Raw genomic sequence first — 13,385 nt, 5'->3', positions numbered from 1 at the left:
TCTGTATAACAGTGCAAACTACTCCCTATCTTCCCCACTCTTTTATTTTTATAGTTTATGATCTAACTAAAAACCTTTACTACAAAATATCTTAATTATTTTATACCTAAACTATAAACGGTAGCTTTCCTCTTACACAAAAACCGATGCATACAAGCTGCGGCAGCAAATTAAGCTTTCATACCCCGGAATGGCTTTAAAGTTAAGACAGAAGGGGAAAAAATACAAACTTTAAATTTATAAAAAAAAAGTCCAGTGAGACAATTGCGACCCTATAATTTAGTTTTTTTTTTTTTTTAATTTGACACATTATATGTCAGTAAGATTTTATTTTCTAAGGTAATGATTTACCGCGCTGTCATTTGAGGCAACGAGAAGCACGGGATGTAAGTGGCAAAATAAAAAATTTGGAGATAACCAGTACAAAGGGTAGATGAACCTCTCCTCTGTCTCGGTGCAAGAGAAAGTACTAGTAGCTCCTATAGGTTCTGTTATACAGCATGATTCGGAAAAAAATCCATAAAAGCCTACCTAGGACCCTATCTTTAAACGCGTTTTACTAAAAATTGTAAAAAAAAAAACCCACTTGCTTCCCGTTGCTTCTCTCTGCCTCATATATTGTTGGGAGTTGGCAGTAAATTAATGGGCGTAACGCAGCGTTAATGATTCGTTAAACACTTTTTGGATTCACAAAACAATGTTTGAACGGAATTTTATTCAGCATAATAGAACTGTTGGAAAGTAATTGAAACATTCCATCAGTCAAACCGTCACTTGATAATCTGCAAGTGGTTGCCAAGTGCCGGTTTCAGAGTTAGATCGCAGAATAGCAAGAAAGAGGGTGTCCGTCAACTACATGAAGTTTCTGATAGGGCAGTGGCAACCCCCAATTATTGCAACCCTACTTTCGCCAATTTCGTTCTTTAATTTTTCTCTGCATATCGCACCTTCATGAAAATGTAAGCTTCTGAGATAAGGCGTGGCAAACTGCAAGCTCCTAAAAGCCTGGCTTTGGTAGTTTCAAAACCTGGAAGTAATTTTTTAAGTTACTTCCTCATTTAAACTAACATATTTTTAGCAAAAACCTACTGCCCCTAAGCCAGGGCTAAGGCAGAACTACATGCAATATACCAGACAGCCCGATTACCACATCCTGAGACTGCAGTTTCGTTCATATTAAAACTTCTAAGAACAAAACTGCAGTCTCAGGATGTCATAACCGGGTTTTCTGGTATATTGCATGTAAACTAACCTAGTTTCCTGATTTCTAGAATTAACGACTTACTAACATCATCATCATTCAGAAATATTTGGATTTTGTGACAAGTGCCTTATACGGCTCGTCATTTTTCATTGTAATACTTTTGTCTTTAATATTAGACTGCAACAGTTTTTCTAGTTTCTCTCTCTCAATAAATCATCTCCGTTAAATTACGTTTGATTATGTTGACAAATTTTAGGCTTGACATTTTAATTTACATCAAATTAAATTTCAATTCTGTAATTAATTTTTCGTAAAACTATTGCGAGAAAAATTTAGAAAAATAGTAGGAAAAAGCAGAAGTAAAGCTGTAGAATGCATCGGCAAAGATTTAATTTTTATTACATATAAAAAATACATATATGTAAAGTTATTTTTATTATATATGTATAGAAGCATTATTTTGAATTTTTAAATAAAATGTTTTCAAATTTCACGCCTTGCACACAACTGAGAAACGCATTTGCAACCAACTGAAGAGTTTAAAACGGAATTGTATTATGCAAAAGTCTTGTCTCGTTCTCAATAAACTATTGTAATTTATGTCTTGACTTGCGCCATAAAGAAGAAATGCTCAGTGTTGCAGAAATTTACTCGTAAATTTAGCTTGAGAAAAATTCTCTCGGGAAAAAGTGCAAATTTGCGTAAATTGAACTAAATTGAACACCAACTTTTATTGTTATCAGTAAGACGCATTTACGAATGTTTTTCCAACTTTTGTTAAAATGAAATTCAAAGATATAAATAAAATGACACATAAATGGAATCGGCAAAATTCTTGACAGGAAACTCATAACAATTCACTATAAAAATATTTCTATGATCTTGTATGATGAAAAAAAAATGGTGTCTGTTGAATATTTCAAATGAGGAGATAATAATAATAATGCATAAAATAATATTGCATGACAATAAATTTAACGCTTTTAAATTGAACTATTGTAAAACCTGTCGCATTTAAATAAAATTGTTTTTTTTTCTTTACATAACTGCTTATTGAAAAATGCTTTAAGAATTGTATACTTACAGTGTTTAGTCAAATATTTTTCGTAGTCTAAAATTGCATTAAGATTGAATAAATTTAGTTTATTTTTTCTCAATGGTTTAGAAATGAGTAGGAAAACAGATCTCAATTTGTGTTATTACTTTTTGTGAAAAAAATTCCCTTAACCCATTTCAGGCCGAGCATGAAAATTTTATAAAATGTGGTAATATTTTCATAAAAATGAGTTTAAAATGCATCCATTAAGACACAAAAAAAGTTTCTTGCATAAAAAATAATATTTAATTAAAAAAATAAAATGGTGCGTAAACGCACCATTAGCCAAATCAATGAACAAATATTTCAGTGGAACAATATTATTCTCAGTCGAATTTTTACATTTTTAAATGAAAATTTTGGAAGCATTTTGGATGTAAATGGACTGTGCATTTGAGGCACAAATAAATCGTGTGGTTTTTGCGCCCTTTACATCGTCTGCGGGCTTTTTTTTTTCGTGTTTATTTATGGTATATGCGATTCTATCAGTCCGTATTTCTTTCGGTAGAGCTGTGGATGATGTGTTATTTGTACCGCATTTTCACCAAATGATCCTTTTGATGAACACAAATACCAAAGTTTGAATCCAAACCTTACTGGCTTTCCCTTTATGAACATTTTTGATGAATGCCTTCCAAAATGTAGCACCATCTCTTCGTCAATTGACAAATTTTGAGACAAGATTTCAAATTGTAGATACTTTTTTTTTCTGCAGGAAAAAAGGGCGTAATTTAGTAAACTTGTCTGTTTTATCAAGGCAAGAGTTATCGCATAACTGGATGTTTTGTTTTATGTTTTTAAATATGATTCGACTCGTGCGTTTCCGAATTATTGGCAGTCCTTGATCTTCATCTAAAGACCAGTACATACCTACTTGGGAAAGAGAATGGTATCCAGAAAGAATTAGTATGCCTAAAAATATTTTCATGTCGGTTGCGGAAAATTGGAAATCGTGACTATCATTGTCATTAGCATATTTTTTTTTTTTTTTGAAAAAAAATAGAGAAATCTATTAGGACATATCTATTAGACAAATTTAAATGAAATAACATCAATTTGCAAAAAAAAAGGAAAGAAAAAACGTACGATTCCTTGCATAAAAACTAGGTTTTCCATTTTTGCTTATTTTTCATGCATTCAGCCAATGGTGCGTTTACGTACCATTAAGTTTGAATAACGATTTATAAGATTTTTTATGACATTATTTTTATTTTATATATAGAATTTACAACTTTAACCCATTATAAGAACGTGTGATTAACCTCAAGTGGATTAATTATACAATTTCATAAATTCGAATTTGACAGTCGACGTTTCAAGGTAAAAAACAAGCATATTTTGAAATTTTCTCTAAAGAAAGTGTTTGCTCCAAATAAATTACCATAATTTTATAGATGCCTTCAAAATCTTTTAAAATAGCATAAAAATTAAATTTGTAAAAAATGTAATACGAAACAGAGTTAATTAAAAATTCTTTACTGAAATGGTGCGTACACGCACCTTTGGCCGAAACCCTGGAAAAAGTTTTAAAAACATGAAATACCGATGCAGAATGCTACACTCAAAATAGATTGTCAAAGTACTAAACACTCAAGATGATAATGCGTAATCACATTAACATTGAATAAATATCATCCAATCAATGTAGTATTATTAAAGTTCAGAACATTTTTCAAAAATTGTTGTTTTGTAGATGCTGATTCCTATTAAAACACTCCATTTCACTTTTTGTAAATAGTGACTGCTTCTTCCTGCTATTTTACAATAACCTTTAGTGTCGTAAACGAGTCGTGTAGATGAACGACAGAAAACTATTTCGCGATTTTCACATACTGCTTTTTTAGTTGAAAAATCTTCAACATCAAATCTATTTCAGCCCTTATTTGGATTTTATCGATAAATATATTCCGTAAAATGTGTAACACTCCTAAAACAAAATTCATACTGACATCAGCTATCCTACCTATTTTAATTCATTACTCTAATACTTAATTAAAAGAAGTAAAAATGTTCTACTCAGTGAGTAATGATAATGAATGGAGATTTTGTCGAATTTCACTTTTCAAGGTTTACGGCGTTCTTGTAACAGCTGAAAATGTAGTAACTGGCTGGGTCATGTTTTGTGTGTAAATCAATTAAATGTCAAGATAAAATATCTCTTGCTTAACTGTATATCAATATATCATTTTCAAGAAATCAGTAAAAGTTATAAAACGAAAATACTAAAAAAATGTTTTTATATTTTTCAGGTGATTGTCTTTTGTATTTAAGTCACTTTTTACTCAAATAATGCTAAGATAATATTTAACAAAGAGCATGATCACCTTTTAATAGTGCTGTAAAATACAACAGAACAATAACTTATAGTTCGCATAATTTGTAATAATTTTGAGGATTAAAAAACTAAAAACCAGACTAGGTTAAAGTAAAAAACTAACCTTAAAAAACGCATTTTTAATCAGCATTTGTAAGTAGTTTTTTTATAATTTTATTTTCAATTTAGCATTTAATTACGATTTTAAAGTAGTTTGTTAGTTTTTTGTTGCATTTTAAGTTATTAGCATCGTCCAATAAACTGTTTAGAACTCAATTTCAAATTTCAAACATCGGTAGCCAAAAAATAACTGTTTTTCATGTAGATATATCAACTCTGATTAAACATCTGTCTGCCTTATGCAAGTTTCTTGGACAAAATATTGGTAACTCAAGGTCAGTTTTTAGAGTTTAATATAAAAACTAATTTCTTTAGTTTTACTCAGTGCTGCACTGTGCATAAAAAGTGCTTTCATATTCTAAAGAAAGGCTTACATTACTAAATAGCCGGCCGCTCTTGTTTTTTATGTAGTTAGAACTAGCTCAGCGAATGAAAACAAGGACTACAAAGGTGCTAAAAGAGTACATGTACGAATTAAACCGTGCGCAGACGAATTTTTGTATCATTGTTTGTCATTTAGCCATATATGAACCGCTGGAATTTCGCATCACTTGTTAACTGAAACCATTAACAAATGCGTAGAAATGGGGAAATTCAAATAATGCAAATAAAAAATTTCTCACTTGGGAAATTGTCCATCCGAAATGTTTAAAATGTGATGATTTTTAAACCACTTAATTGCAAGGAAAAAAGGCTAAAGGATAAAACGTTTGTTAGTTTACGTTAACCTTGATTGCTTTTTAGTTGTTTGATCCTAAAAAACTACATAAATAATAGATACAACAAGTTAGTGTATATATTCTTCTCAGCAGTTCTAAGAGGCGAATTCCTTCTTAAATATCTTAGCTTTATGTGAGTAGAAAACGAACCACATAATAATACAGCAATTTCTTTACAAATATAATACTACATCAAAAAACTTTCTCATTTTTTAACATATGCACAAAGCAAAACCTTTCCTGAACACGATGCATGATGTTTTTTGTTTGCATATTTTTTTTTTTAAATTGTCACACGTTGTAATATAACTATTTTTTGCAATTATCAAAAAATGTTTTTAAATCACATATCTGAAAGATAAAGTTAAAAGAAGAAACTTTGATTTTGTTGATCACATTTAAGGAATAACTTTTTAAAATATATTACAATGTCGTAAAAAAAAGTTCCATTTAAGAGATCAAGATCTTTCATGAGCCCATATTTTAAAGTTATTTTTTAACACTGTCTTAAGTGTCAACCACTATCACAAAGAGCGATTTTAATATTTTAATAGTACAGTTTCCTGCTATCATACCTACAATAAAGAGAACGTTGGAATGAAATGTATTTCTTAAAACAAGATACGACGTATTCTAAAGTAGTGCAGAACGTTTCGCTATATCATACTTATAGTAAATTATAAACATAATGAAAACATTAGAACATGTCAGTTGTTAGTACTCATGTAGTCATAAAAAAGAAGTCATAGATTCATACAAACCATGAAAGTGCTATAGAAATAATTATTTTATTCGTTTAGATCTGTACAAAATGTTTGCTACAGAGCGAAAAATATGTGAAAGTGGCATCTTCATCAAAAACTGATAGACGCTGTTAAAACCGTTAAAAATTATTTTGTTGTTATGAATAATGCATAACCGTGGATCAATATCTATGAATATTTAAGACCTCATTTATATTTTCAGAAAAGGTGTTCTTAAACTTCTTAGCAAACAAAAGAAATATTGTCCCATTTTTCTTACGAAAACTTCAATGTTACATGTTTTAAGCCTATCGACATACTACAGGCACTCTTTTTGTTTCTTCTAGAAAAAAACCCAGCATATTTCGCTTACTACAAAAGTTATTAGCATAAAATATTTAGCTAATAACCATATTTTTATGTCTTCAAGAAGCTCTTAATATTCATTAGTACGTGTGATATTCATTAAATATTAATCTAAATTTGACATGTTTATGGTTTCATATGGAATATAATTGAGGAGTTAAGGATTTAGGATTTATTGAAATGTAGTGTAGATAGTGTAATTATTAATAAAATAACATTATGAAAAGTTAAGCATATTTTCATTTTTTGTTTCATTAATTCGGTCCTTTTTTCGCACATAAAAATTTCACAAAAATATATACATTATAGGAACACATATTTGTGAAATTAATATTTTTCTCATTTCAAAGGGCAACGAAGTCAGTAAATAATGGTAAACTGCAATTAGTTTCTTTTTAAAAGAAAATATAGGCACAAAAGAAAAAGTGACACGTCTTCAAGGAACATGTCTTATGCTGGGTCTAAATTTCAATATTATCCTACGTTTAATAGATGTATTTGTGGTTTATGAAATACAGGAGGACTTTCAATAAAACAGAACGCTGCACAATCTACATGAACTTTTGCTTGCTCTAAGAATACTGAAGTATCATATGCCATGCTATTAATTTCATGTATGGGATAATTAGATGCAGCAGAATTAGATAATCTAATGCTGTTGTTGTTGTCGTGTATCGCAAACTGCAAGGTGGAAAAAAAAAAACGAAGAGAAAATTTAAGTATTGCCGAAGACGTCAATCACAGCTGATTTAATTTAAGAGTCATTCTCAAAAAAAAGTCATTTTAAGCTTATTAAGTTCAGAAATATTAAAGTTAAGTGGATGGAATCAGATAAAACCATTTATAGAGATAAATATATGTAAGGGTTAAAGACACATTCATTAAAGTTTGGTTCTAATAGGTATATTTAACTGTTGTTTGAGTTTATTCGCATTCAAATGTTCTCAAAAGCGATAGTAACTTTATGATTATTCAGTTTACATGCATCATTTTCTTTTATTACTAATTGTAAAACCAGATATGCGGGAATGACGAATACAAAAACTTTATCAGGCTTTATGTTTCCATATAGATTCCAAGAAACATTTTTCAACAACTTTAAGACGCAGATAGAATGCAATGTTTTACTGGGTTGCCACTTGTAAATTATTAGCCATTTTCGTCGTGGTTCTGAGGAGGATATGGATTGTTTTGAGGAAATGACACTACCAACTGGGGACGAATCCTCGTTTATATAACAGCCAAATTCATTGTTCGCTCTGACGTCACCAACAATAAAATTATTTATAATCATGAATTACTTTACAATTGAAGATGTTAAATGAATTCTGTGTATTTTTTCCGAGAAGATTTTGATAGTTAAGATTATTTTTTTTTTCAATTGTTGCCATTTTTGGCACAAGAAATAGTTAATATACTTCGACCCCCACTGGTTTTGGTGGAAAGGAACAATGAAGAAGTGTGAGAGAAAATTAAAAGAAATCCTTGAACAAATCCAAACTTCTTTATTCCTGAACTTTTAAACTGAAACGGTTTGAAATGTATGTAGTTTTTTTTCTTCTATTTTTAGACTACATTTTCTGAATCACATATTCCTCTTCTGACATGCCTCTTTTCTTTTAAATTTGCAAGAAATTACCCTTGCTTTTTCTTAAAACTAAAAGATCCAGCTTAAAATCCGGTCGAAGCCTTTTTTAAATTTTATTAGTTCAATATGTTTGTCTCTTACTTTGAGTGTTCCAATAGTGAGTAGAGATAACTGCAGTAAATGCCGTGAGGAGAAAAGATCCTGCACGCATCACGTAAGAAGACGAAAAGTTGCCATATTTGGTGGAGAAGAGGTTTTAACGTTTTAAGTCTGTCGAAAGAAGAGTACCTCGCATGACTAAAAGCTGTTTGGTGGCTGGATGTATTGGGTATCTGTGACGGAAAAGACTTGCTCTCTTGACCTCTACGAATGACCTCACACTTTTTTTCACTTTGATCATATATACAAATAATAATTTTTAGTCCCTCACCCCATCCCTACCCCGCGCGCGTCGCAGCAATTTATGAAAAAAATTACGCTTTTTTTTTAAATAGAGTCTGTTCTGTAGTTTATATTAGCAATGTGATCAAAAATAGGAGATGAAATTAGATTATTGTATTATGATATTCCAACCATGTATATCTTTCTTGATTATATACAGGGTGATTATAATTAAAGTTCCACTTTCAAAATGCTGTAAAAATAAAACCACTGGTCAGAATGACCTCAAATTTCACTGGAATGTTATCGAAGAAGGGGGAAAACGTATGGCAGAAAAAAAAAATTGTTGGAATTTTTAGCAATAGATGGCGCTGCAAGTATCAGAATATGTAAATCAAAACACCTGTGAAGCGCACGACTCTTTGAAGTTGTTATAAAAACGCCAAATACACGTTTTTTTCCTCATTTCTCATCTGAAAAGTTCACTATGACTGTCTCAATGAAAAACCTGGCCTTCCCGATCACCTAATCTTACCCGTGTGACTTCTGGATATGGGGCTATCTGAGAGCTACTGTGCTACTGTGTTCAGTGCTCCGATTGCAAACTTTGATGAGCTGAAGGCATGCACTCCGCAACACACTCTAAACGTGACCCGGAAACACTTCAATCAGTCGTAGAACATGCTGTTTCTCGATTTCAACTTGTTACAGAAAACGGGGTACATCATATCGAACATCTTTTGCGCCAGTCTCACGAAAATTAAAGACCGATTTGATTTTTACTCATGCTTTTTTTGCGGTTTTCGGCCTCAGGACAATTAAAAACCGATTTTTCTCATCTGATGTGATATGACCTTGGCGTGATGGATGGGCTTACTTAACTAACAGTATCACACCTGTAACCTCGTGCACGCTGAGTAGTACGGTGTTTTAACGTATAGTTTACACCTTAGGTAATATTTTATGGTTTATTTCTCATTTGTAGTCGATCACTATTAAATTATGCTTACAGCGCCATCTATTGCTAAAAATTCCAACTATTTTTTTTTCTTCTGCCATCAAGTTCCCCCCTTCTTCGATAATATTCCGTTGAAGTTTGACGTCATTCTGACCAGTGGTTTTATTTTTACAGCGTTTTGAAAGTGTAACTTTAATTATAATCACCCTGTACATATTTAAAAAAAACCCGTAAATCTACACATTTTTTTCAATTTTTTGAAAGCCTTCGACATTAGCTTGTTATGAAATTGGTGAAACTTATTTTATAAATTAGGGTAATGTGGGGTAAAGTGAAATGGTGAAACATTTACTCTGCTTTTAGCGCCACCTGTCTAGCAATATTTTAGCTATAGTATACTTCAGTCAAGAAAAAATTTCCTCTGAAAATCAAAAAGGATAACAATACAAGCAATTTTCAAAAATTTATACTAATATTGTAATATTTTGATATAAGTCAATACTTATTTTTTTAATTATTAAATGATAAAATTATTGTTTTTAACATTTTAAATACCAGTTGAAACTTACTAATATTCGGTTCCGTATTTATTTGTTTAATATTAAGCTTAATTGTATTTTAAATGCTTTGGACAGTTAGTCAAGTGAATGCGGGGCAAAGTGGATGAGTCAAAAGGAAATAGTTCATTTTATTTACTTATTCAATCCTTTATCAAACCACTTACGTATTAATTAATTAATTATTTCATTTACATTCCTTCATTTAATAGTTCCCTTATTTATTCATTCTCTCATTCACTTGTTTTCTTTTTCATTCATTATTTTAATCATATTATATAATTTGTCTCATAATTTCACTTAATTATTTATCTGTTTATTCCTTTATTTCCTTTTCATTTATTCTTTCATTCTCTTATTTACTCATTTATTTTATAAAAAATATCTTTAATAATCAAATAGAAAGTATTTCGTTACAAAAGTAGCTTATTTTTAACTTTGCCTCATGGAAAATGTAAGTGAAAAATTTCCACCTTTTGTTGGAGGTACAAATTTACTGCGAAAAATACAAAGTAATATTTCAATCCAAGTTTTAGTACAAAATATATTGTTATTTCTTCAGACACAATAATTTTCAGAACAAATTTTCAGTTTGTTCATTTAAAAAAAAAGGAAGTCATGTTTACTATTTCACTTTGCCTCATATTTCCCGACATAAAAGTAAAAACAATCATTAACATTATTAAATTTTATAACTGCTAGATACCTCATTGCATGTATCCTTCAAAAATAATACTAAAAATGTATGTTTAACATTAGAGATCTAACGTGATTATGGTAGAAGTTCATTAGTCTATATGCTTTAAGCTATATTCTTCTGCAAAAATCAATTTCAGAAAAATACTTTGCTCTTTCTACTAAAATGATTTCTGGCGGTATATTCAGAGACACTCACGTGTCATAGGACCGTGATAACTTCTGACTAAATACATCTTCCACCGCTGTTATTTCCTTAATGAGAACTTTATGCAAATAACTATCATTTTCCACTCTGTGTTAAAGTTTTAGTACTCATTTTATTTTAAGCATGAAACAATATTACAAATATGAGAATTCTAATATATTTTACTGAGAAAATGCTCTTTTGAATTCGGATTTATTTTAGCGTCATAGTTTTAGTTGAAATTAGAATGAACGGAGATTTTTCACACTTGAAAATAACCTTATATGAATAAAGTTTTTGCGGGATTGATCGCCGTGCTTCATTGCAATGTGTATCAGATTAATAAACTTTGAGGTAAACTTCGGTTAATAATTTAAAAAGTTTACAAGATGTAGTGTTTTACGGATGGTACGAAAATTTTCAGTTTACCAAAATTAAATTCAAATTTAGTTAAGAAAAGTAAAACTAGACAAATTACAAAATGATTCATGGTACATATTCTCATATGTCATGCTTCTATCAGCGAAGTTTTCTGAGCACGTATAAGGCTGTGAAAAGTAAACAATTATAAGTGGATGTTTTAAAGTTTTAAGTAAAACGCGTTTAAAATTGCGGTGCTAGGCAGGCTTTCAGAGAAAAGTTTTCTAGATCAGGCTGCTGAGCAGCAAGTACCAAGACTACTAGTTCTGTATCTCATCTAAAAGAGGTTCTTCTACCGACCTACCATTTGTATTGATTATCTCGAAAATTTTAATTTTGGCACTTAACCACTGTTCTTACCACAGCCTAATACGATTTTTTTTTCTGAATTGTTAATAAGTAACAATATTCGTTTTTATTTTTTTAAAGAAAATCGGTATCTGTTATTTGATTCTTAAAAATTAAGGTTTGAATGGTTTTTTACCTTTACTTTTGATTTTTATTAAAACTGTGCAATTTCGTTTTTTCATTTGTCCTCGAAAAGTCAGTTCACATTTCTCTAGTACGTGGATCCACTTCCGAAGAACTTGGAGCGACCCTTTTCAGAACTAAAACTCGTTTTAAACAAATGTAACAAACTGCCTTACTAAAAAGTCCTTTCTGTTCGTTACTTAACAAATGTCATAGAAAATGCTGTGTAATATATCTATCAGCTCATTTTAGAGTTGATGATATTTTATGCATGCAATAATAATTTATTTTTTATTGCGTTTCCTTCCAAAAACTGTTCAAAAGTACTCTGTTGCCATTTTTAAGGATTTCTCAAGAAATAAGATACCGATTGCTTTGTAACTTTTGTCACATAAAAGATATGCTTTCAGCTGTCATTTTCCAATAAAAGTTATATCAACCTTGCGTTTTAATAATCAGTAACTAATTGAGAAAAACAGAATAGATTTTTGATCATCATTCATCGTAAATAGCTGAGAATAAGCTGTAATTTTCAGAAATTAGTAAACTTACTGTGTACAATTATTTAACATACTTTCGAGAAAGTATCACTGATATTCACGAAGATATAAGTGTTTCTTTCAAAATCACGATTGTATTCGAAGGTTTTTGGCTCATAACAAGCAAAGTTTTCCATCAAAGCTTACTGAACATTGATGAAACTTGACAGCTTACAGGAGAAGTTTAATACTAAGTTAAATTTGAAATTAAAATGTTAAAAATTAGATAAAATATGAACATTTCAAGCAATTAATTTTTCATTCTTGCGCAAGAGATTGCAATTTATAAGTTTCATAATCTGAAAGATTTCTCAACTCATAATAAAATTCCAGTTCAATATCTTAAAAATTCAGAAAGTAAACAGCGATGTAATGAGCCAAATTTCAATGATTCTTGGATTCAGGGATCATTCTCAAGTTTGCAACATGTGCTTGCAATCGTTCAATGCGATTCATAATAAAAACGGTTTATTTGAGAACGATCCTTCACGATTCGTCACCTATCCACGAGTTATTCAAATTCGGCTCATTCAATTGCCGATAACGTTCAAAATTTTTACGATATTTAGCTGGAAATTTATCATGAGCTGAAAAAACTAGTTGCGTTTTTGATCATGAAAGTTATAAACTGCAATATTTCGCGCATGCGCAGTGAAAAAATGAATTGCTTTGAATGACCATATTTTATCAAATTTTCAGTATTTTCATTTCAACCGGAAGTTTGGTAAGCTTCGATGGAAAATTTTGCGTTTTCTGAGCCTAAAACCTTCAAATAAAATTAATAGTTTTAAAGGAATGCTTATACCATCATGAATATCAGTGATACTTTTTTGAAAGTATGTAAAATAATCGTACGTAGTAAGATAATTAATTTTTGAAATGTGCAGCTTATTCTCAGCTATTTACGATGAATAATGATCAAAAACCATTTTTGTTTTCCTCAATTTGTTACTGATCCTCGAAACGCAAGGGTGATATAATTTTTTGGAAAATGACAGCTGGAGCACACCTTTTATGTGATACAAG

The sequence above is a fragment of the Uloborus diversus genome, chromosome 3 (assembly GCF_026930045.1).
Source record: "Uloborus diversus isolate 005 chromosome 3, Udiv.v.3.1, whole genome shotgun sequence".
In the NCBI taxonomy this organism is placed as follows: domain Eukaryota; kingdom Metazoa; phylum Arthropoda; class Arachnida; order Araneae; family Uloboridae; genus Uloborus; species Uloborus diversus.
This window is presented reverse-complemented; position numbering follows the sequence as displayed.